General features: G+C 40.3%; 1 long non-coding RNA gene and 1 pseudogene across 1 annotated transcript; both read left to right on the top strand.

Annotated features, from left to right (window-relative positions):
- Nucleotides 1-2,160: 2,160 nt before the first annotated feature.
- LOC147478673 (uncharacterized) lies at nucleotides 2,161-8,737 on the top strand (annotated as a pseudogene).
- Nucleotides 8,738-13,215: 4,478 nt separating this feature from the next.
- On the top strand, nucleotides 13,216-14,959 carry LOC147478672 (uncharacterized). Its single transcript, XR_015209618.1, has 3 exons — nucleotides 13,216-13,351; nucleotides 13,762-13,829; nucleotides 14,672-14,959. It is a non-coding gene; the product is annotated as an uncharacterized LOC147478672 (long non-coding RNA).
- Nucleotides 14,960-20,956: the final 5,997 nt, after the last annotated feature.

Here is a 20,956-nt window from a genome sequence, read left to right as displayed (position 1 = left end):
TCTGTCGATATCCTATAGGTATTCAAAAGTAAACCCAAGCACACTTGCACAATCAAATTAATTTCTCTTATTAATTAATCAATTACTTTTCTTATACACATATTTCACAACCTATGTACCTTAGGTCATTCCGCCACATTCAAGGAATACCTAACCTTACATTCCTCAGACACTCAAGGAATACAACTAACCATGGCTTAATACCTTAGTTCCTCTTTAGGCAAATTCCAAACTATCCGGTCATTCATGGCACATTCAATGAATACACGGGTCATTCATGGCACATTCAATTAATACCCTTATATAACGCTAACGGGCCATTTATGGCACATTCAATAAATGCCCACCTAACATATGACTTCATCAGTCATAAACTCAATTCCAAAACTTGAGGCGTTGAGAGATCTAAAAAGGTTGCGGTAACTTTATTTACGCATTATTGAACTTTATTTTATGTATCATTTCAAAGAACGAATGAGTATCTTGATTCCTGTATTTTTGATTTACGCGTTATTAATTTCAGGGATGTCTTAGTGTCATAACGTTGCATATCATAAAAATCTTGCAAAATCACATATAGTCAATACACATACACACGATATATAACGGTCTTAGTCTAAAGCCAAGCATGCTAATAGTCCTAGACTTATCCTAATAGAATCAATCATATTTTTAGGAAAAAGTCAAATTTTCGGGTCAACTGGTCAAAGTCAACCCTGGTCAAAGTCAAAGTCAAAGTCAAAGTCCACTCTGGTCAACAGTCAAAGTCGACGCCAAGGGTCAACAGCAGTCAACCAGTCCAAACTTATCTAACCCCAAAAGCCCATGACCTAAAGCCCAAAGTCTAATACAAAACCAAATTTGAAAATCTACATAGTTTCACTCCACGATTGGGCCCAAGCCCAAATCGTGGGTTCTTTTCATCTTCCTTCCTCACCAAAACCTCCACAGCTCTAGCCACCACCGGCCAGCCATCACTCAAGATGAGTTGGTTATTTCCAACCCACACTAGAATTTGGTCAAGCCCAAGCCCAACATCAAACATGAATTTCGCTTATCATCTTCTTTCCTCACTCCACCGGCCATCACCACCACAAATACCACCATAGGCCACCTATAATCAAAAGAACCCAAATGGGTTTTGTTCCATTTTCAAACCCCTACCTATCTATACTAACAAATCACGATTTCCTTATATCGAAAAAAAATCGCGATCTACGGCCATTACTAATCCTTCAAGCTTAAATTGTCCAATTCCAACACCTAATCGACAAATTTCATACATTCTACACTATCCCACTTCTCAACAACAACCCAATAACCAACATCCAAACAAAACAACAATCCAAGATAAATCACACAAAAAAACAGGATGAGCGCGCGCCTCCATTAATAGCTGTTCAAGCTTTTACCAAGCTTCAAACAAAACCCCAACTCTCTAACACACCAACACCCACCAATACAAAGATAAAAATAAGGCAAGATGATCCATGGGGGCCGCGGCGTCCATTACCAAAACTCCAAACCGTCCAACGGTTCGATACAAAATAGAAAAAACGTTTTCTTTATCTTGGCTTGAGACGCCATTGACGCTCTCCAAGCTTCGGACATCCGGACGTCCAACAACTCGATACAAAGCCAAAACAACAAGGGTTCAAACAACCCAAAAGACAAGACGATTAATAATAACCGAATAATGAATTGAAAACATGAGCGAAATCTTTAACAATAAAAGTTTATAACGCGGAAATAGAAACTAATCTACTCACAATGCGGTTTTATATGGACGGTAATTTCATAAGTTCTAAACACACCAAAATCATAGTTCTAGTAGTGGTGAGAGATAAAATCTACTCACCGGTATGAACGACTCCTACTTAATTTCTCCGAAGTCCGAGCGCCGTCAGCTCCACCCTCCGTAAATCCAAATTTTCATCTCTGCTTCCATTTTCATTATTATTTTATTATTCTCGAACCCTATTTTCTGTAACAATGTGTTTATATACTTGGTCTCAAACCCAAGCCCAACACGACTCGGGCCCAAAACCAAGCCCACGTATCCCGAGTCCAATCCGACGAATTTTTAAAATAAACAATTTATTTAATTAATTAAATAGAAAAATACGTATAAAAACACGGGGTGTTATAGGTACAGTCAGAGTTAATTTAGTATCTCTGGAAAGGGCTATGCAAAGGACATAATTAAGATATTTTGTTATATGCAAAACCAAGAGCCCAAGATATTTCATAATGTAACTTGCTTAAGCATTTGTATCTATAAGCTTCATCGCGTCTTTTGGGGGATTATTTGAGTACGGTGGTGTCTGTGTGTATGTAGCTTGAGTGATGGATCATACTGTTGATGATGAAGTTGAGCTTCAATTCCAAAGGCCAATAGACATTGTCAAAACATCAATGAAGATCCCAAGATGGTCCTCAAAAACCTTCATCCTCATAACATTAACCTTGATACTCCCCTTATCTCTTGCCATCCTTGTCCACTCTCTTTACTTTGAGTCTCTCCTGAACCTCGAAATGATCCAAACCGAACCTTATCTTTGGGCAAAGTTCTTCTCGACTCATTTCTTCTATAGTGTCATCCTCTTTATCTTCTCCCTCCTGTCCACTGGCGCGGTAGCCTTCACTTTTGCCTCCATCTACACTTCCAAACCAGTCTCTTTCAACTCCATCCTCTCCGCCATTCCTCGTGCCTTCAAACGCCTCTTCATCAACTTCCTCTTCGCCTCCTTCTTGATGCTTACATAAAACGTGTTCTTCCTTATGTGCTCGGTGGGTTTCATCATGCTCGTCGACGCAGATGACACAATGGGCTTAATGTTCACCTTTTTTAACCTCTATGTTGTCTTTGATATACATGTCTATGTCACAGCGATGTGGCACCTTGCCAGTGTTCTTTCGGTGTTTGAACCAGTTTATGGGTTGGCTGCAATGAAGAGAAGTAATAAGCTGTTGAAGGGAAACAAGAAAGTGGCTATGACACTTGTGATTTCATACCTTTTAATATGTATGGCAATTGGGATTGTTTTCAGGTCAGCTGTTATTCAAGGTGGGAAAGATCATGGAGTTCTCTTTAGGCTTTTGGTGGGTGCATTATTGATTGTTGTTTTGGTGATTGTCAATTTCATTAGCTTGTTGGTGCAATGTGTCATGTACTGCGTCTGTAGAGGGTATCTGTAGAGAAAATTTCTGTTTCTCACGGTCGAGGCCGCCGCTGGCCTTCGAGTGAAAGCGACTCGCGCTCACTCCGATGATTTATAGCGCCAAAAGAAAAGCCAGCGCCAGCCATGGCTTTAAATAGCGCCCGCCAGGTCAGTCTTTTGCGGGCCTCATTACAAGAACCGCGATTTTTGGTTTTTTGGTATAAAAACAAAATCAGTTTTTTGGAAAACTTAACTTTTCCAAAACCAAGAAAGAGAGTGATTACAAGAGAACAATTCTTTGTGAGTTGAGTGTTCATTCTTTGTGAGTGGATTGAGAGAGACTTGTAATCAGTTACTCCGGACATCTAGTAAAGCTTGGAACTTCGCGATGTGGAAGTAGGCAAATTGCCGAACCACGATATATCTCGTCTTGTGGTTTGTTCTTTTTTACATTGATTGTTTTATTTCATATGCTTGTTATTTGATATTGGAAGTGTTGGGATATTGCCCGGGGTGTTGAAGTCTTGTCTATCGAGAAAGATCAATCTTTGTGTAGGATTGATCCGTTTGGTGTGGGTAATAGCGTTGTTTCCATGATTAATTATTCACAACAATTGGTATCGAGGCGTAGGTATATGACGACCTAGGATTTTGAGTTTAGTACTAAAAAATTTGTGTAGACAAGGTGTTGATTAAATTCGAGGTGAAACTGTTTCTTTTGAGTTATTGTGTGTAACTTGAAAGATGGCTCCCAAGATGTCAAACGCAAGGTTTGAAGTAGAAGTTTAATGGGAAGAATAACTTTGGGATTTGGCAAGTCCAAGTAAAGGACATCCTCATCCAACAAGGTTTGCCTGAGGCTTTGAAGGGATTAAATCTAAGGCGAGTATGAGTAATGATGATTGGGAAGAGTTCGATCTTGAGGGCTTGTTCATCAATCCGGTTATGTCTTGCTAATGAGGTCATGTATAGTGTGATGGGAGAAAATACATTGCCGGTATTTGGCTCAAACTAGAGTCTATGTATATGACCAAGAGCATGACGAACAAGATGTACCTTAAGAAGCGTCTTTATCGGTACATGATGGTCGATGGTTCAACGATGCAAGAGCACGTGAGTGAGTTCCCGACGCGTCTAGCGGATTATTTGAATGTTGGTATGAAGATGGATGATGAGGATCAAGCGGCATGTTTAATATTCTCCTTGCCGGAAAGCTATGAGCATCTAATGACTACATTCATGAGCGAGAGAAGTCGCCGATCTTGGCGAAGTTTGAGTGCTCTTCTTTCTTATGAGTTAATGAAGAAGAAGACACGTGTAGAGAATAGCATTGATGCAAGTCGAGGGGCTAGTGGCAAGAGGAAATTTATCCGAACAGGAATTATTCAAGTAATGATAATTCTAGGTCCAAGTCAAAGAAGCCTTTAAAACATGTGCTGATTAAGGCTACAATTGCAATGAAAAGGACATTACGCAAGTAATTGTCCCCACCAAGAAAGAGAACAAGAGAGATGGTCGAAGAAAGGTAAAGGCAAAATTTGAGGCAAATTATGCTTGAGCTCTGAAGAGGAGGAGTTTTGGTCTTTGTGTGTCCACACAAGACTATATGACCGAGAGGTGGATTCTTGATTCGGATGTTCCTATCATATGTGCCCGAATAGAAAGTGGTTTACTTCTTATGAGAGCATTGATGGTGGTTCCGTTTTAATGGGTAATGGCGTTGCTTGTAAAGGCGGTAGGAATTGGAACTATACTGGTCAAGATGTATGATGGTGTAGTGAGGACTCTAACCGATGTGAGACATGTTCCCGAGCTAAAGAAAAGTCTTATTTCTCTTGGTACCTTGGATTCCAAAGGCCACAAGTTTGTGGCGAAGGTGGAGTCCTAAATATTGTTAATGGCTCTTTAATTGTTATGAAGGGTCAAAAATATGGAACCTTGTATACTCGATTGGTAGTGCGGTGATAAGCGATGTAGCGATGGGTGCATGTAGTAATGATTCCGAAGTGCACTAAGATGTGGCATATCGTTTAGGGCATATGAGTGAAAAGGGTTTGTCCGAGTTGTGCTGGCGAGGGTTCTTGAAGAACTTGAAGAAGCCAAGTATGGGGTTGCGTGAGCATTGCGTCTATGGGAAGCAAATCAGAGTCAAGTTCAAGTCAAGCAAGCACACGACAAGCGAGGCATCCTTGATTATGTGCATACGGATGTTTGGGGACCTCCGGGTGGCTTCAAAGGGGAGGTAATCGCTATTATGTCTCATTCATTGATGATCATACTCATTATGTGTGGGTGTATATGATGAAATCGAAAAGATGAAGTGTTTGAGACATTTAAGAAGTGGAAGGCAAAGGGTTGAGAATCGCGGATAGGAAGGTAAAGACATTACGGTCCGACAATGGTGCCGAGTATACCTATGGACCTTTCCAAGAGTTCTGCGGCGCAAGGGAATTGCCGGACATTAATCGATGATCGAGGGGCACGCCACAATGAGAATGGAATGGCGAGAGGATGAATAGAACTTTGCTTGAAAGAGCAAGATGTTTATTGTCTAATGCCGGTCCCCAGGCAAAAGTATTAGGCGAATCGGTGTCCATGGCGTGTTACATGCAATATAGGTCACCGATTACGGCTATAGATTGCGGGACACCTTATGAGGTGTGGTCGGGTAACCCAAATTGATTATAGTATCTTGAAGAGTGTTTGGATCGACGACTTACTACCATGTGAGGGACGACAAGCTAGATCCACAGAGCTAAGAAGGCCATATTCTTAGGCTTCGCAAATGGGGTAAAGGGATACAGATTGTGGTGTCTAGAAGCCCACAAGTTCCGGGTCGCAGAGAGATGTTACTTTTGATGAGACTTCCGTGTTATCTTTGATGGCAGAAGTAGGTTTGAAGCGAGAATGGTGAGTCTATAGAAGTTCAAGCCACCGAGCTTGAGTTGTCCGATCGTGCCAGATGATTGGTTAGATCATGATGAGATACCACATCATGGAACCCACGACAACGGGAAGAAGAGCAAAAGAGCATCCGCGAACTTGTAGTGGTGACCCAGGCCACGAGACAAGTTAAAGAAGTGCACAAGTATGGGCACGAGAAGCCGTGAAACACTATGGTCGGTGGATTTAGTGGCATATGCGACCGAATATCGAAGATGATGAGCGGATAGCTTCAAGGAAGCCGCATTAGAGATGCTCATTCTACAGAGATTGGTTGGTAGCTATGCAAGCGAGATGGAATCTCTTGATAAAAATCACACATGGGACCTAGTTTTATTGCGAAAAGGGCAAAAGGACTATCGGCGATAAATGGGTGTTGAAAAGAAAGAGGTCCTTCCCCGAGTCCGAAAAAGATCGGGTACAAGGCAAGAGTGGTAGCAAAGGGTTTTCACGAAGGAAGGAGTTGACTACAATGAGGTATTTTCCCGGTGGTCAAACATACGTCCATTCGTGTGTTATTAAGTTTAGTTGCTCACTTCATTTGGGAGTTAGAGCAACTTGATGTGAAAACTTTCTTGCATGGGGACTTGGAAGAAGAGATCTATATGAGACAACTGAAGGGTTTGTCGTTCTTTGAGAAAAGAAGATTATGTATGCAAATTGAATGGGTCCTTTATGCGGGTTAGCAATCGCCCGAGCAATGGTATGGCTTTGACACATTCATGATGCAACATGAGTACACCCCGAAGTAAGTATGATCTGGCGTGTCTACTTTAGAAGGCCGTGGTAATGACTTCATCTATCTCCCGCTTTATGTGGATGACATGCTTATTGCTTCCAAAAGCATGGTGGAGATAGACAAGTTGAAATCTCAACTTAGCTCGAGTTTGAGATGAAAGACTTAGGTGGAGCCAAGAAGATATCTTGGGCATGGAGATTGACGAGAGATAGGAAGAAGCGGCGGATAGTTGTATCTCGGAAGAAATACATTGAAAGAAATTTCTCGATTTGGTATGGAGAATGCAAAGTCGGTTTCTACTCCTTTTAAATTTGGGCATTTTAGGCTTTCGACTAAGTTCTCTCCTAGTTGATTGGAGGAACAAAAGCATATGGCTAATGTTCCTTATGCAAGTGCCGTGGGTAGTTTGATGTATGCTATGGTGTGCTGCGCCCGGACATTTCCGCAGCGGATTAGTGTTGTGGGCGGTATATGGCAAATCACGGGAAGCGGCATTGGGAGGCGATGAAATGGGTACTAAGGTACTTGAAGGGTACTTTGGATGTGGGATTAGCTTATGGTGGAGGCACTTGTTATGTCGGTGGGTTTGTGGATTCGATTATGCGGGTGATCTAGATAGGCGGCGATCGACTCATTGGTTATGTGTTTATGATGCATGGTGCACGGTTAGTTGGAGGTCTATTCTGTGCTTCTGAGTTGCTCTATCTACTACCGAGAGGCGAGTATATGGCGATGGCGAGGCAATGAAAAGAGGCACTATGGCTTCAGGTCTTCTAGATGATTTGGGTAGCGAAGCGAAACGGTGTTCTTTGTGTATTGTGATAGTCGAGTGCTATTATTCATTTGGCGAAGAACCAAGTTCATCATGGTCGGACCAAGCATATTGATGTCGATATCACTTTATACGGGATGTCGTTGAGGATGGTGATGTAGCACTTGAGAAAGTAGACACCCATGACAACCCTGGCGATATCCGACCGAAAAGTTGTCACCGGAGTTAAGTTCCAACTTTGTTTGGACTTGCTCCAAATCCTACATGTTTGAAAGAGCCCGTGTGGGCATCGCCGCCGAGGCGGTTGATCGCTGAAGTCTTCCTTCTTGGAGGTGTTCCTACTTTGGATGTGATCTTCTTTGGATGTGTTCGGCTTGGTTTTATGTGTTAAAACCTCACCGAGGTGGAGAATGTAGAGAAAATTTCTTTCTCGACGGTGGGGAGGCCAGAGCTGGCGCGACTTCGCTCACTACCTCCGATGATTTTAGCGCCCGCGCTCAAAGAAGGCGCGCCCGCGCTCATGGCTTTCTTTATGCGAGGCGCCGCCAGAGTCCCGGATAGGCGCCAGCCTTCGAGGGTCTTTTGCGGGCCATAAAGAATAACGCGATTTTTGGTTTTGGTATAAAAACAAAATCAGTTTTGGAAAACTTAACTTTTCCAAAACCAAGAAGAGAGTGATTACAAGAGAACAATTCTTTGTGAGTTGAGTGTTCATTCTTTGTGAGTGAATTGAGAGAGACTTGTGTCGGTTACTCAGGACATCTAGTAAAGCTTGGAACTCATAATGTGGAAGTAGGCAAATTGCGAACCACGATATATCTCGTCTTGTGGTTTGTTCTTCTTTTACATTGATTGTTTTTATTTCATATGCTTGTTATTTGATATTGAGAAGTGTTGGGATATTGCCTGGAGGGTGTTGAAGTCTTGTCTATTGAGAAAGATCAATCTTTGTGTAGGATTGATCCGTTTGGTGTGGGTAACGTTGTTTCCGCAGTTAATTATTCACAACAGTATCATTGTGAAAATATCAATAAGGTTACTCTGCATGACCACCTTGGCAGTTATCTTGGAGAGTATGTCCCTCTTGCGAGCAGCATCGAAATGGGAAATGTGAATGTGTAAATTCATTTCCCTAGCTAATACTTTATTATAGACATTATAAGTAGTTCGTTGTAGATTTGTATTAGAATGTAGCATTGTGTAACTTCTTAAGAGTTGAGATGTTAAAAAAGAAAAAAATATTTTAGAAGGGAGTTTGTAATTGCATAGTTGCGGTGGTGCTCTATGTTTCACATGATTTGATCTCGGGGCTATGCTTTGGGTGATTTTTTGGCACAATGATGATGCGGTTTCTCTCGTTTTGAAAGTGAAGTTGCATTAACAATTAAAACCGATTATACACTACATCCCAAGGAGATCGTATAAACTTATGATTTCTTTTTTCTGTTTAGTTTTGTCTCGAAAGTAGGTAATTGGTGTGAATCTGGGGAACTCATGAGTTAGTAGTAATAGTAGTAGAAGTGTTCATTTAAGCCTTGGTCATACACTAAATTATGAATGAAAGAGTCTTTGCTGAGTTTGGATCAGAGGATCAGTTTCCAAGGTATAACTAAATAACTAATTAGGAGGCTAGGAATTTCCTAGTAATAATTCCAGTTCGATCTTTGATACAATCACATCAAGATTGTATCAGCTTGCACTTCCTGTATCTTGCTGAAGGATAATTTAGCACTTTAAGTCTGGCACCCAGACATGGTACTAGACAGTAGTTGGGACTAAGAATTCTTAAAACATTTGCGTCGACACATCTTCGAAATTACTATCACATTGCATAGCCAAGACGCCATACCTTCCAGAAACAATACCTTCATTAAAGAAAGTAAAAAAGGTTTCTCTCTCCCTTTCCCTTTCACTGACTGCCTCTATCCTTTGATCCCACCTGTCTCCTGATAGGTCCCAATCTCCCCCTTATCCTTTCACTACCCTCTCGTCTCCCTCTTTCTTCTGTATCTGTTGGTTTTCTTTTGTCCTCTTTCCTGCTGGTCTGTTTTTAGCTTTTGCTCTGGTTTGGCTCTGTTAGGGTTAGGGGTTTTTGGTTTTTTTAGTGTGGGGGTTTGGGTATCATGGCGGAGGAAGATGGCTATATCTCTGAAAACACAGAGGTACATAATAACATAAGTTACAAAGTGATTTGGATAGGAAATGGAAGCTTTCCCCCTCATATCCACATCATATCAAACTTGGGAAGCTAAAGCCCAATGAACTAAAAGAGTGGGAAAACTCTATTCTAGGGAAACTGTTCTCCCCCAAGAGGTTCACTGATGAAGATATCAAAGCACAACTGGCTAAGCAATGGGAAACAAAATCAAAGTTTATTATATCCTCTATTACTAAGGGGATCTTTAAGGTTCATTTCTTAGATAAGGAGGAAATGGATTTTGTCCTGGAAAATGGTCCTTGGTTAATGTGTGTACCCTATATCATATTTTCGGTCCAGAACGTACTCGGACTATGGACCGGGAGTGGATTAGTCGGGTGGCGGTCAAATAAACACTTTTGGATCATCCGGCCCTCTAATCCATCAAAGTTCACAACATGTCCAGGGCCCATCCGGGTGGCCCAAGTTCATGGATCAAATCCGTCCGGATGATTCTGACCCAGTAACCCGATTCGCAGAGGCGAGGAATCCTAGCGCAATCTGATAAGATCTTGCACAAGGATAGAACATCGGTACGGATAATTCTGATCCAGTAACCCGATCCGCGGAGGCGATAAATCCTATTGCAATCCAATAAGATCCTGCACGATGATAGAATAAAATTTTGGGGAATGATCCTATTTTAGATAGGATCGTACTAGGATTCATGAGGAAAGGTAATCTCTGAGAATCACTTTCTTGGCCGCCAAGGCAGGAGATTGCTATATATACGGAGGCTTATGCAGTCTCCAGAACTACGTTTTTAAGAGACTTGATCCCGGATTATTCCTTACTGGGTACGTAGGCAACCAGAACGTTGGTGCAGTCTCTCCCTTCAAAATACCTAATCCCATCTCTCTCGAGTTTTCGGAAGCACCGTTACATCGGGAGTGTCGGGTTGACGTTTTGCCCCGACAGTTAATACATGGGTATGTGATGTCCTTTAAAGAGTGGGAACCAAATAAAGCTCTTGAAATGTATGATTTCCAAATTTTTTAGATGTGGATACAGATTTATGGACTCCCAATGGAGAGAAGACACTGGGAGGAAATACAAGCTATTGGGAGTGGGTTAATTGGGAGTGTGGTAGCTTTGGATGCAGTTGGTGGCGCAGATAGTAGATCCTCCTTCACTAGAGTTCAAGTGGATTTCCCGGTAAAAAAGAGGGTGGTAGAGGAGACTATGGCGGAACTGGATGAAAGAACGGTGGTAAAAATCACGTTTCGGTTCGAGAGACTGCCACTATGCTGTTACTTTTGTGGGCTAATAGGCCATGATTATAAGGAATGTGAGGATCTTGACAAACACCCAGGGGTCACGCAAAGAAGAGGGAAAGGCCATTTACAAAGTTTGTTATCTTTAACCAGTAGAGTCAGAGCCAGTTCCTACAAATTTGGGAAGGGTATCCAGGAATAGAAAATGATGGTTTGTGACCCCCAGAAGGAGAAGAGGGAAGACCAAGACTTGCGGCAAACTTTGGTGGAGATGAGACAAGCCATGGAAAAAAACACGGTGGAGGAGATACTGGAAGTAACGGAGGTAACTGAGGTAACGGAAAAGGAACAAATGGAGGTAGATGGGATGGAAATAAGTGATCCAGCTGGGGAAGTTGTCCTTTCTAACGGAAGTCAGACAGAGGAGCATGGTCTGGATAGGAAGGATATGGACAAGGAAAAGAAGTATATGTCAGAGGTCAGAAGGGAAGGACCACATAGTATAACGGTTTTAGAAGGAGGTAGTGGTCCTACGAATGAAGGTTTAGGGGAATATAATCCAAATGAGGAAAGCTTGGGGGGGGAAGGTATGTCAGGAACGAGAGGTGTATGGAGATGTGGATTGGATGGTTGTGGATGGATATAAGGATTGCATGGGTATTGGGCGGGGCCAGAGCGATGGAGAAAGCCGAATAGAAATAGAGAAAGAGGAAAGGGCCCATCATAGAGATATTGGTGCAACATCTCTTTCTCAGGTCGACTTTGGGCTGGGCTTAGAGGGGCCTCTACAGGATATGGAGAAGCCCAAGCCTGACTTCCAGTTGGAAAAGGGTGTAGAGCCAGATCAAAAAGAGGTAAACCAAGAGCTCACCAGTTCGGCTAACGATCAAGAAATGAGGGTTGATATCCAAAGGGCTGGTTTATGCAAAGAACCGTTTTTACAAGAGAAGGAAAAAGGTTGTCTAGAAGGAAACGCAGAGCATGGGAGCAGAAAAGAGAGAGAGGATCTGGAACATGTGGAGTCTGTAGAAGTTTGTAGTGAGCAGCTTGAGGAGGCAGTGTGCTCTGAACATAAAGAGAATAACAGAACAGAGTCATAAAGCTTGGAAAAAGAAGTGTTGGGGAAAGGAAACATCTCCAAAAGCAATAATCGGAGTTTCAAGCGTCCACTTGATCTAAGTACGGAGGAGTTAGCGGAGTTAAAGGTATACCAAGCTAAGGAGAAGAGGAGGAAAATGGTATAGAACAAGAAGGTTTCTCCCTCGATGCCACAACGCTTTAAGAGTACGTAGTGGGGAACAAGCTCGGGAAAAGGTGGATGTGAAAGAAGATAGGAGATGTAGGAGACACTGGGAGGATGGGTTAACAGACAGGAAAGAAAAATCTAAGAGGGACACTGAAACATAGAGAAATAAAAGGAAACTAGAGGGGTATGAAGAGAGGAATGAGGTAAGGGAAGGAAAAAAAAATGTGTGTGGCTTACCACGAAGGAAGAGAGATCAAGGCTAGTGAAGTGGTGGAGATTGAGTCGAGCACAAAGGGTTCAGACAATAGGAACTCCATAGAACAAGAACTAAGAGAAAGGAGACAAAACAGGGGAGTTGGGGAAGGAAGAAAGGAAACTTGGGACCCAAGATATGCACCCCTGTTTCAGAGGGGAAAGGGTTATGCAGAGAAAGGCTTTGAGATTGGTATATCTGAAGAGAGTAGTGAGGCCACCCAAAGAAAGAGTCAAGAACAAGAGGCTGAGGTAGAAGAAAAGGAAGTGGTTAGTGGAGCTAGTTGGAGTTTGCCTGATGAAAGTAATAGGAAGGGGGGTGGAGGTAAGGATGATTCGGATTCTGTTGGCAAGCTTGGGAGTGATGATGAAAGTGAGCTGGGGTTGTAATGATGCAAGGTTTATGGGTGGATTAATCTTAATTACTATTGATATTAGTTGTTAATATAATATTAATTTATTTGGAGTGTTAGCATTGGTTAGGTATATATATATATATTATTTTTAATAAAGGGTTAGTATAGAAAAAGTTAAGGGTTTTTTTTAGTAGATAGAAGGGAGGGCTTATTTGCTTAAGTTGGAACAAAGGGAGGGCTTTATAATAAATATGTTATTTGTTTAAGAGTTTTAGTAGATAAACATAAAACCTTTTACGTAAAAAACAGAGTTTTTAGTTTTAAAAGAAAGCATATTCAATATTCAAAGAAAGCTTGCGCTTTCAAACAAAATTTAGAGGGGTTTTGTTTAGAAATGATTGAATTGAGTTCTCTAGGTGATTAGGGTGGTTTTGGGATTGATTTGGGTGACGAATTTAAAGCTTTTAAGTGGTAAGTTTGCTGATTTTCCGTCCTCTTTGCTTCTTCTTCTTTTTTTATCATCTAGAATTGTATTTTGAGTAGAAATTTATGATTTAAACACTACCATATCATTATGCTATGAGAATCATACTATATTCTTTAGTTTTTAAGTGTTTAGACATGATTTTTCATGGGTTTTTGTTAGGTACTTGTAGAAACACGAATTTGAAGCTGAGTAGTTGTAATTTTCATTGTGTTAGTTGATTATATTGAATGGAGGATATGAACGATACTTGATGGAGTGTATTTCAATTGTCGTCGATGAATTTTAAATCATGTTGAGTGTAGTAGTGTTTGGTATTTCGGTTAGAAACTAGAGAATTCTTGTAAGTTTAGAGTATGACTTAATGATTAATATAAGTTACCAATATTTATTTCAGTGGTTTGGAATGGAAGAGAACTAGTGGTTGCGAGTTAACTGAGGCTTGGGTTCGGTTGCAAGTAGAAGGTAGGTGGATATTACTTCTCTTAGTCATTTATGAAAAATATATATTGTATGATATTTTGATGTGATGTGTGTGATTGCTTGGTTGTGCTGTAGAATGATTGGCTATATATGGTATTGGTTTTAGAGATGGAAGTTAGTTGATAGTGTAGCTTGATATATTATTGAGTTATCAGTTATGATTACTAGATTGAAGAATGGTAAGTATTGATTAAGGGTGTAAGTAATTTAAATTAGCCGCGGGCTTGTCATTTAAATTAGCCGCGGGATTTGTCATTTAAATTAGCCGCGAGCTTGTCGTTTTAATAGGTCGTGGGCCATTGTCGTTTAAATAGGCCGCGGGCCATTGTCATTTAAATTGGCCGCAGGCTTTGTCATTTAAATTAGCCGTGGGTTTGTCGTTTAAATAGGTAGCGGGCCATAGTTTATTATAAATACTTGTATATCGATACTCTGGGATGTTTGGAAGAGGGTTGGTTGCGATTCCTTATATATAATTCTTTGTATTCATCCGGCAACAAAGAATTATATTGGATGGTTAAGGAATACATCTCTTAGCGGTTATGGGGTTTCTAATAGATGAAAACATTCTTAACGTAATCCGGAAAATCCCACATACTTTCCTGGGCATCCATTTATCTCTGTAGATTAATTAGAATGTGGTTTGATTTGTGGAATGTACTCAGGTGGTGGTAGATATTGCAATGAAGGTTAAATTGGTTATTTAAATGTTTAAGCTTATACTAGAATATTATATATATGCGTGAAATATTTTTATGATGATTAATAGCAGTTGTATCTTCCCTCTTTGGATTTTTGTTCACCCCCCCCTCTCCCTTTTTCAGATATAACTGTCGAAGATTGCAGTTCGAGTTTAGTGGAGTATGTAGAGCAGCACGAGGAGTAGAAGCTTTGGAGTGAAGATGTTTATAGTTAACCTTTTATTTTCCTGTATGTATATGTTTGTAGTGTAGCCAATACTTTATCTTTTGGAAGGTGTTGTGTATATGTTTTGATGGGGTTGTATATATTTAGTTCATGTTGTATATAGATATGTTTTGGTTTTCAAACTATGTAAAGTTATATAACTTGGAAGGGTTGATATATGAATATTAGGTTATTTTGATTTTTCAGATTATGGCAGGTTTAGGTATATGAAATGTTGAATATACAAAGGAAACTCTGCCGGATTTTTTGTAGAAAAAATATATATATGATGGTTTATTTAAATTTTAATGTTGAAAGTAATCTTATTAACGCCTCGTAATCTTTATTGATTTTGGGGCGTTACAGGGGTCTGGTTTGGATGGAAGTGGAGGAGATGGTTTTGTTGAATACAGTGAATCTGAAGAGCACTACTCAACAAGCAACCCCAGTTATTTTGCCTATGGGGATCCTAGCTCGGAATCTTTAGAGACTAGTAGTGATGCTAGGGAAAATAGATCTTCTGAGATTGAGTCTGAGGGAAGTGATGAATCTGATGCTTTGGAAGTAAGAAGAGAAGGAGGTACTGATGTCTGCTCTGAAACTGGGTTCGCGGCTGCTGTCCCAAAACAGCGGCCTCTGGGGAAATGAGTACAATCCTAGCTCTGAATTGTCGAGGTTTGGGTTCTGCATCGACAATTCACATAATAAAGGACCTCATCCGAGAACATGAGCCGGATGTAGTATGTTGTTCAGAGACAAAAAGTACAAAGAAGAAAATGGAGTTGGTTAGGAAGGAAATCAAATACGAGGGTAGCTGTGTAGTGGAAGCAGATGGCACAAAGGGTGGTCTAGCGGTCTTTTGGAAACAGGGCTTCAAGGTGGACGTCTTGGGAGCACAGTTGAATCACATTACAGGTAAAATTTCATATGTAAGTTCTAGTGAGGAATGGTTCTTTACTTTTATTTATAGTAATCCATATGCATGCAAAAGGAAGTTTGTGTGGGATGAGATCAGGAGTTTTGCTAGCTTGGTTCCTGGGCCTTGATTAGTTTTTGGGGACTTTAATGTCATAGCTTCTTTGGATGAAAAACATGGGGGTCGGGCAGTGATGAGCAAAAGTATGATTGAATTTAATGATTTTGTTAATGATCTGGGGTTGATTGATTTGGGTATCATGAGCCAAAATTCACATGGTCCAATAATAGATCCTATAAAGCCCACATTCTGGAGAGGCTGGATAAAGCACTAGCAAATCCCTCTTGGTACCAAAATTTAGACCTATAAGATCATTTCTAAGCTACTAGCAAACAAACTAAAGGCTTATCTACACAAATTCATTTTCCCTTTTCAAAGGGCTTTTGTGAAAGGGAGGTTTATAGGGGATAATATAGGGATAAATAGCGAAATCTTCCACCATTTTAATCAGATGAAAAAGAGGAAACAGGGGTGGATGGTAGTAAAGCTGGATATGTTGAAAGTCTATGACAGAGTGGAATGTGAATTTATATATCAGATTATGGAGAGATTATGTTTCTGTAGGAAGTGGATTTTATTGATAAGAAAATGTTTGGAAACAATCTCCTTTAGAGTGCTGCTAAATGGAACTCCACTTAACTATATCATCCCTAAGAGAGGACTGAGACAGGGTGATCCTTTATCCCCTTATTTGTTTATCCTTGTGACCGAAGCCCTCTCTAGAATGATTCTGGAGGCAGAAAGCAAGAGGGACCTCTCAGGTTTCAAAGTTTGTCCAAATTCACCTCCTATCTCCCACCTGTTATATGCAGATGATCTTTTCTTGTATAATAAAGCTACTTTGAGGGAGGCTGCCTGTTTAAAAGCCATTTTGGGGAAATATAATGATGCCTCTGGGCAGAAAGTTAGCCTAGATAAGTCTAGTGCTATTTTTAATAGGAATGTGCATGCAAGACATCAGAGGTTGTTGTTGAGATTTTGGAAAGTCAAGAAGTTAAATGTTAAAGATAAATACTTGGGGGTTCCTATGATTATAGGGAGGAAGAAGACTAAAGCTTTCTCTTATTTGGTGGATTCTCTACAAAAAAAGGTTTCAGGATGGAAGGCAAAGGTGTTGTCTCAGGCAGCTAGGACTACCCTCATCAAGAGTGTAGGGTAAGCAGTGCCAATATATGTTATGGGGGAGTTCCAGTTACCAGTGAAGATAACAAATAGACTGGATAAGATAAATAGGGACTTCTGGTGGAATGGGTCAAAGGACTTAAATGTTATGCATACTCTGAGCTGGGAAAAGTTATGTAGATCTAAAGGGCAAGAAGGGCAGGGTTTCAGAAAAGCTAAGAAAATGAATACTGCTATGCTGGGGAAGCATTGCTGGAGATTGATAACAAATTCAGAGTCCCTATGGGCTAGATAATTTAACAGTATTTATACATGGCATTGGGGGAAGGAAAAAGTAGAGGATAAAAAGGAACAAAAATCTTACTTCTGGAGGGGGGTAAGGAATGTGATGCAAGATATTAAGGGGGGGTCTGGTTTGGAAGTTTGGTAATGGGGCTGATATACCCATCCTCTCAGAGCTATGGACTCTCCTAAATAACTCACCTATATACTTGGGAGATCAGGTGTACCCAGGTTACAACCTTGACATTCTGAGGGTGGATCAAGTCATTGATACCTATTACTCATAATGGAATCATGACAGGCTGGGAGAATTGTTTCCTGAGCCTATTTGTCAGAGAATTGAGGCAGAAAAATTTAATTTGGAGGAAAAGGACAAAGTTATCTGGTTTGGGGACTCAAAAGGGAGGTACTCAGTCAAGTCAGCCTATAAATACCTGACCAAAGAATATGAGTTGGGAGAAAGCTCCAATAATAATGCTAAGATCATCAGGAAGCTTTGGAACCTCAGAATAGATGTTGGGACTCAACAATTCCTTTGGAAAGCTTATGTGGGGGGTCTGCCTACAGGGGAAATAGCTGGGAAACATAAATTCAAAGGAGACCACTCTTGTAAGATGTGTTGGAAGGCGTTAGAAACATATGAGCATCTCTTTTTCCAGTGTGAATGGGCTAGACAGTTATGGTAGGTTTGGATCTCAAATAAGGCTAAGGGTGGACATGCAGAAGGATAAGCTGCTGAAAGCATGGATTGAACAATTTGTTCTGTGGGGATCTGAGACAGGAGACCAGGACCTGAGGTTTGCAGGGATTTATAGTATTATGATGCTGAAGGAAATATGGGAAGGAAGGAATGGGCTCCTATTTGAAAAAGTGAAGCCACAGAACTATGGCATCTATGAAACAGTGGGCAGACGAACTACAAATGTGCTCAAAGCTATGGGCCCAAACCATAGCATTTCTGATAGTAACCATGACAGTGATCTAGTATACAATAGTGTTGAACATAAAATAGGGGATGTTTCTTATCTAGACTGGTATAAGACCTGTTTTGATGGTGCTTATGACAGGATTTCGGGTAAGGGAGCTGCTGCTGCTGTATGCCAGGATAAGGATGGGAAAATGCTGGGAGTTGTGTATAAAAAGTTCAGAGCTACAAATGCCTTGGAATTAGAATGCAAGGGAGCTGAAATAGCAGCTGAGCTGATGAAAGACATGCAGGCGGATCGAATGGTCCTTTTGGGAGACAACCAGTATCTGATGAAGTTGCTTAAAAGGAAAGGATCTAGTGGTTGCGAGATGGCAGTGTAAGGAATCTGTCAACAGAAGTTTGGTGTCTCTAGCTTCAGTTTTTTTGGAAACAGATATACAGTATGGTTGGGTTAAAAGGGGGGGTAATGCAAGGGCCCATGAATTGTGTAAATGGGCCCAGAAATATGCTGGCATTGGGCCGTCTCCTGGATGGGTGTATGATCTAGCAAAACCTTTAAAAAGACTCTAATATACGCAAGGTTATTATCCGGGGGGGGGAAGGGCCTTGAGGGTCGAGAAATGTACTCTATGATTTTGTTGATACGGCGGGGTGGTCTTGGTGTTGCCTACTTGTAAAGTTTTTGTTCAAATGGTCTAATGTTCAAGGTATAGATAATGGAAATTTTATAATTATATTAAATAGTTCTGAGGTACCAATTGTGAAATCAAATTTGTCATGCTTAAAGTTCAAAAAGGGTTCAACTCAGGATGTCCTTAATTAGATTCTCATTTAACAAATTAACTTGCTGCATTTGTAGTTTTCTCCAAGAAAGAATTGTCCGAAATAAAACTCTGACCCACTTAAAATGTAAAATCCGCTCGAGAGAAAAATCGATGAAATTGGTACCCAGGGAGCTTCTGATACCATTTACAAGGCTTAAAGTTTTAACGAAAAACGATTAAAAAAAGTATTGAACTTTACAAGTTTTGACAATATGGGGACTATTTTTTTTTTTCGGTCAAGAAACCAAACTTTTTAATTTTTGCAATGTGGGAACATGTGTAACATGTAGGGCTGGCAATGGGTCGGATAAGAACCGATACCCAATTCGGTCCGAACCAATAAAAGCGGGTCTGGGACAGGTAGTTAGCATATTGGATCAGTTTTAGGTCTTGAAAATCAGAACCAGACTCTTATTGGATTGGTTCTGGATTAAGTATGTACCGAACCATTATATGCGCCTAATCCGATTAAAATTTTTAGTCTTATTCTTCCTAATTTTCCTCCACCATATATTTCTATTACCGCAATATTGCAATATTGCAATATTTTAAGTTCCAAAATAAGATATGCAAAATACATATGTAATATTACGAAATGTTTTTTATATAATAAAAAGATGGTTTCTATCTAAAGGAAAATCCTCCCTTACAAATTTGGATTTCAAATAATTCATTATGTCTTTTGGATTTGTGTACCTTTTTTTTTTTGTGTTTAGCAAAAAAAAATTATTTAATATTTATACAACGAAAATTAGGATCCAATTATAAAAAAATCGGTTTACCAGGTTGAAATTGAGCTTATTGGTCCAGAACGGATCGGATCCGGAATAAAAAAAAAAGTTTTTAGTTCGGTTCTGGTTCTCTAACTCAAATATTCGTTCGGGTCGAGTCCGGTTTTGGGTCTGTATTGTTGAAAAGTGGATTGGTTTTTGATTTGCATATATCCGGACCGATCCAACCCATTGCCAGCCCTAGTAACATGACATCTAAATTTCTCACACGGTGTTTCACAATTCGAATTAATTTCTATGGTCATGAGGTTGTAGCATGATCATGAGGTTGTAGAATGTTAGCACGGTGTATAACAATGTATGTAACTTGTGAATTATGAAACACCGTGTGGGAAATTATACTACATGTGTAACTAGTCCCTACATTGCAAAAATTAAAAAGTTTGCAAATTGACTGAGAAAAAAAAAAAAAAAATAGTCCCCATACTATCAAAACTTGTAAAGTTCGATACCCATTTTAGTCGTTTTTCGAAGTCTTAAAGAGGGGGGTTTCAATTCCCCAGCCTTTTACTAATCTAACGTCAGATACAAGTGACCTTCTTTATCCTCCCTAGTTATAGCTTTAAGCCGACAATCAATTGGAGGGATAAACTACAAGTATGAGTCATTTAAATCATGGGTTAAGTAGTATTACACCCCTCCTGCCAATTAGGATTTCCCCCCACTAGATGGGAAATTAGGGTCTCCCCCTCCAAACACACGGTCAACTTGGTTTGACTGTTAATTTTTAAGTCAAATGGCTGAAAATGACACAATTGCCCCCACCTAATTAAAATTGAGTATTTGTGTAATTTTCAGTTGCTTGATTTGAAATTTAACGGTCAATCTAAGTTGACCGTGTGTTTAGGGGGGAGACCCTAATTGGCCATCTAGTAGGGGGAAATCCTAATTGGCTCATCTAGTGGGGGGGGATAATACTAGTTAACTCTTAAATCATTAGACACTTTTTACACAACATCAACTGCCTAAATGTGTGCACAGTTACAAAAGTATCAAAACTAGTGTAGTAGTTAGTGCTCGAGTATATAATCTTTGCCGCTAGATTCCTGCATCCGCAAGGTTGATCCTCCTTTCTGTTGATAATGCTGACTGACTTCAGAGGGTCATAGATGCCCCTATAATACTTTTAATTCCTAACTTAATACCTCCTGTACATAAGTGACTTACTGCTGAGCTGCTAGTGTAGGCCAAGCACACAGTTCCATCTTCCTTTCAGATCAGACCACCATATCCTGCCTTGCCATCACTTAGTGAACCATCTGAATTGAGAGACACTTCAT

Source organism: Coptis chinensis, chromosome 9 (genome assembly GCF_015680905.1).
Source record: "Coptis chinensis isolate HL-2020 chromosome 9, ASM1568090v1, whole genome shotgun sequence".
NCBI lineage: Eukaryota > Viridiplantae > Streptophyta > Magnoliopsida > Ranunculales > Ranunculaceae > Coptis > Coptis chinensis.
This window is presented reverse-complemented; position numbering and strand designations above follow the sequence as displayed.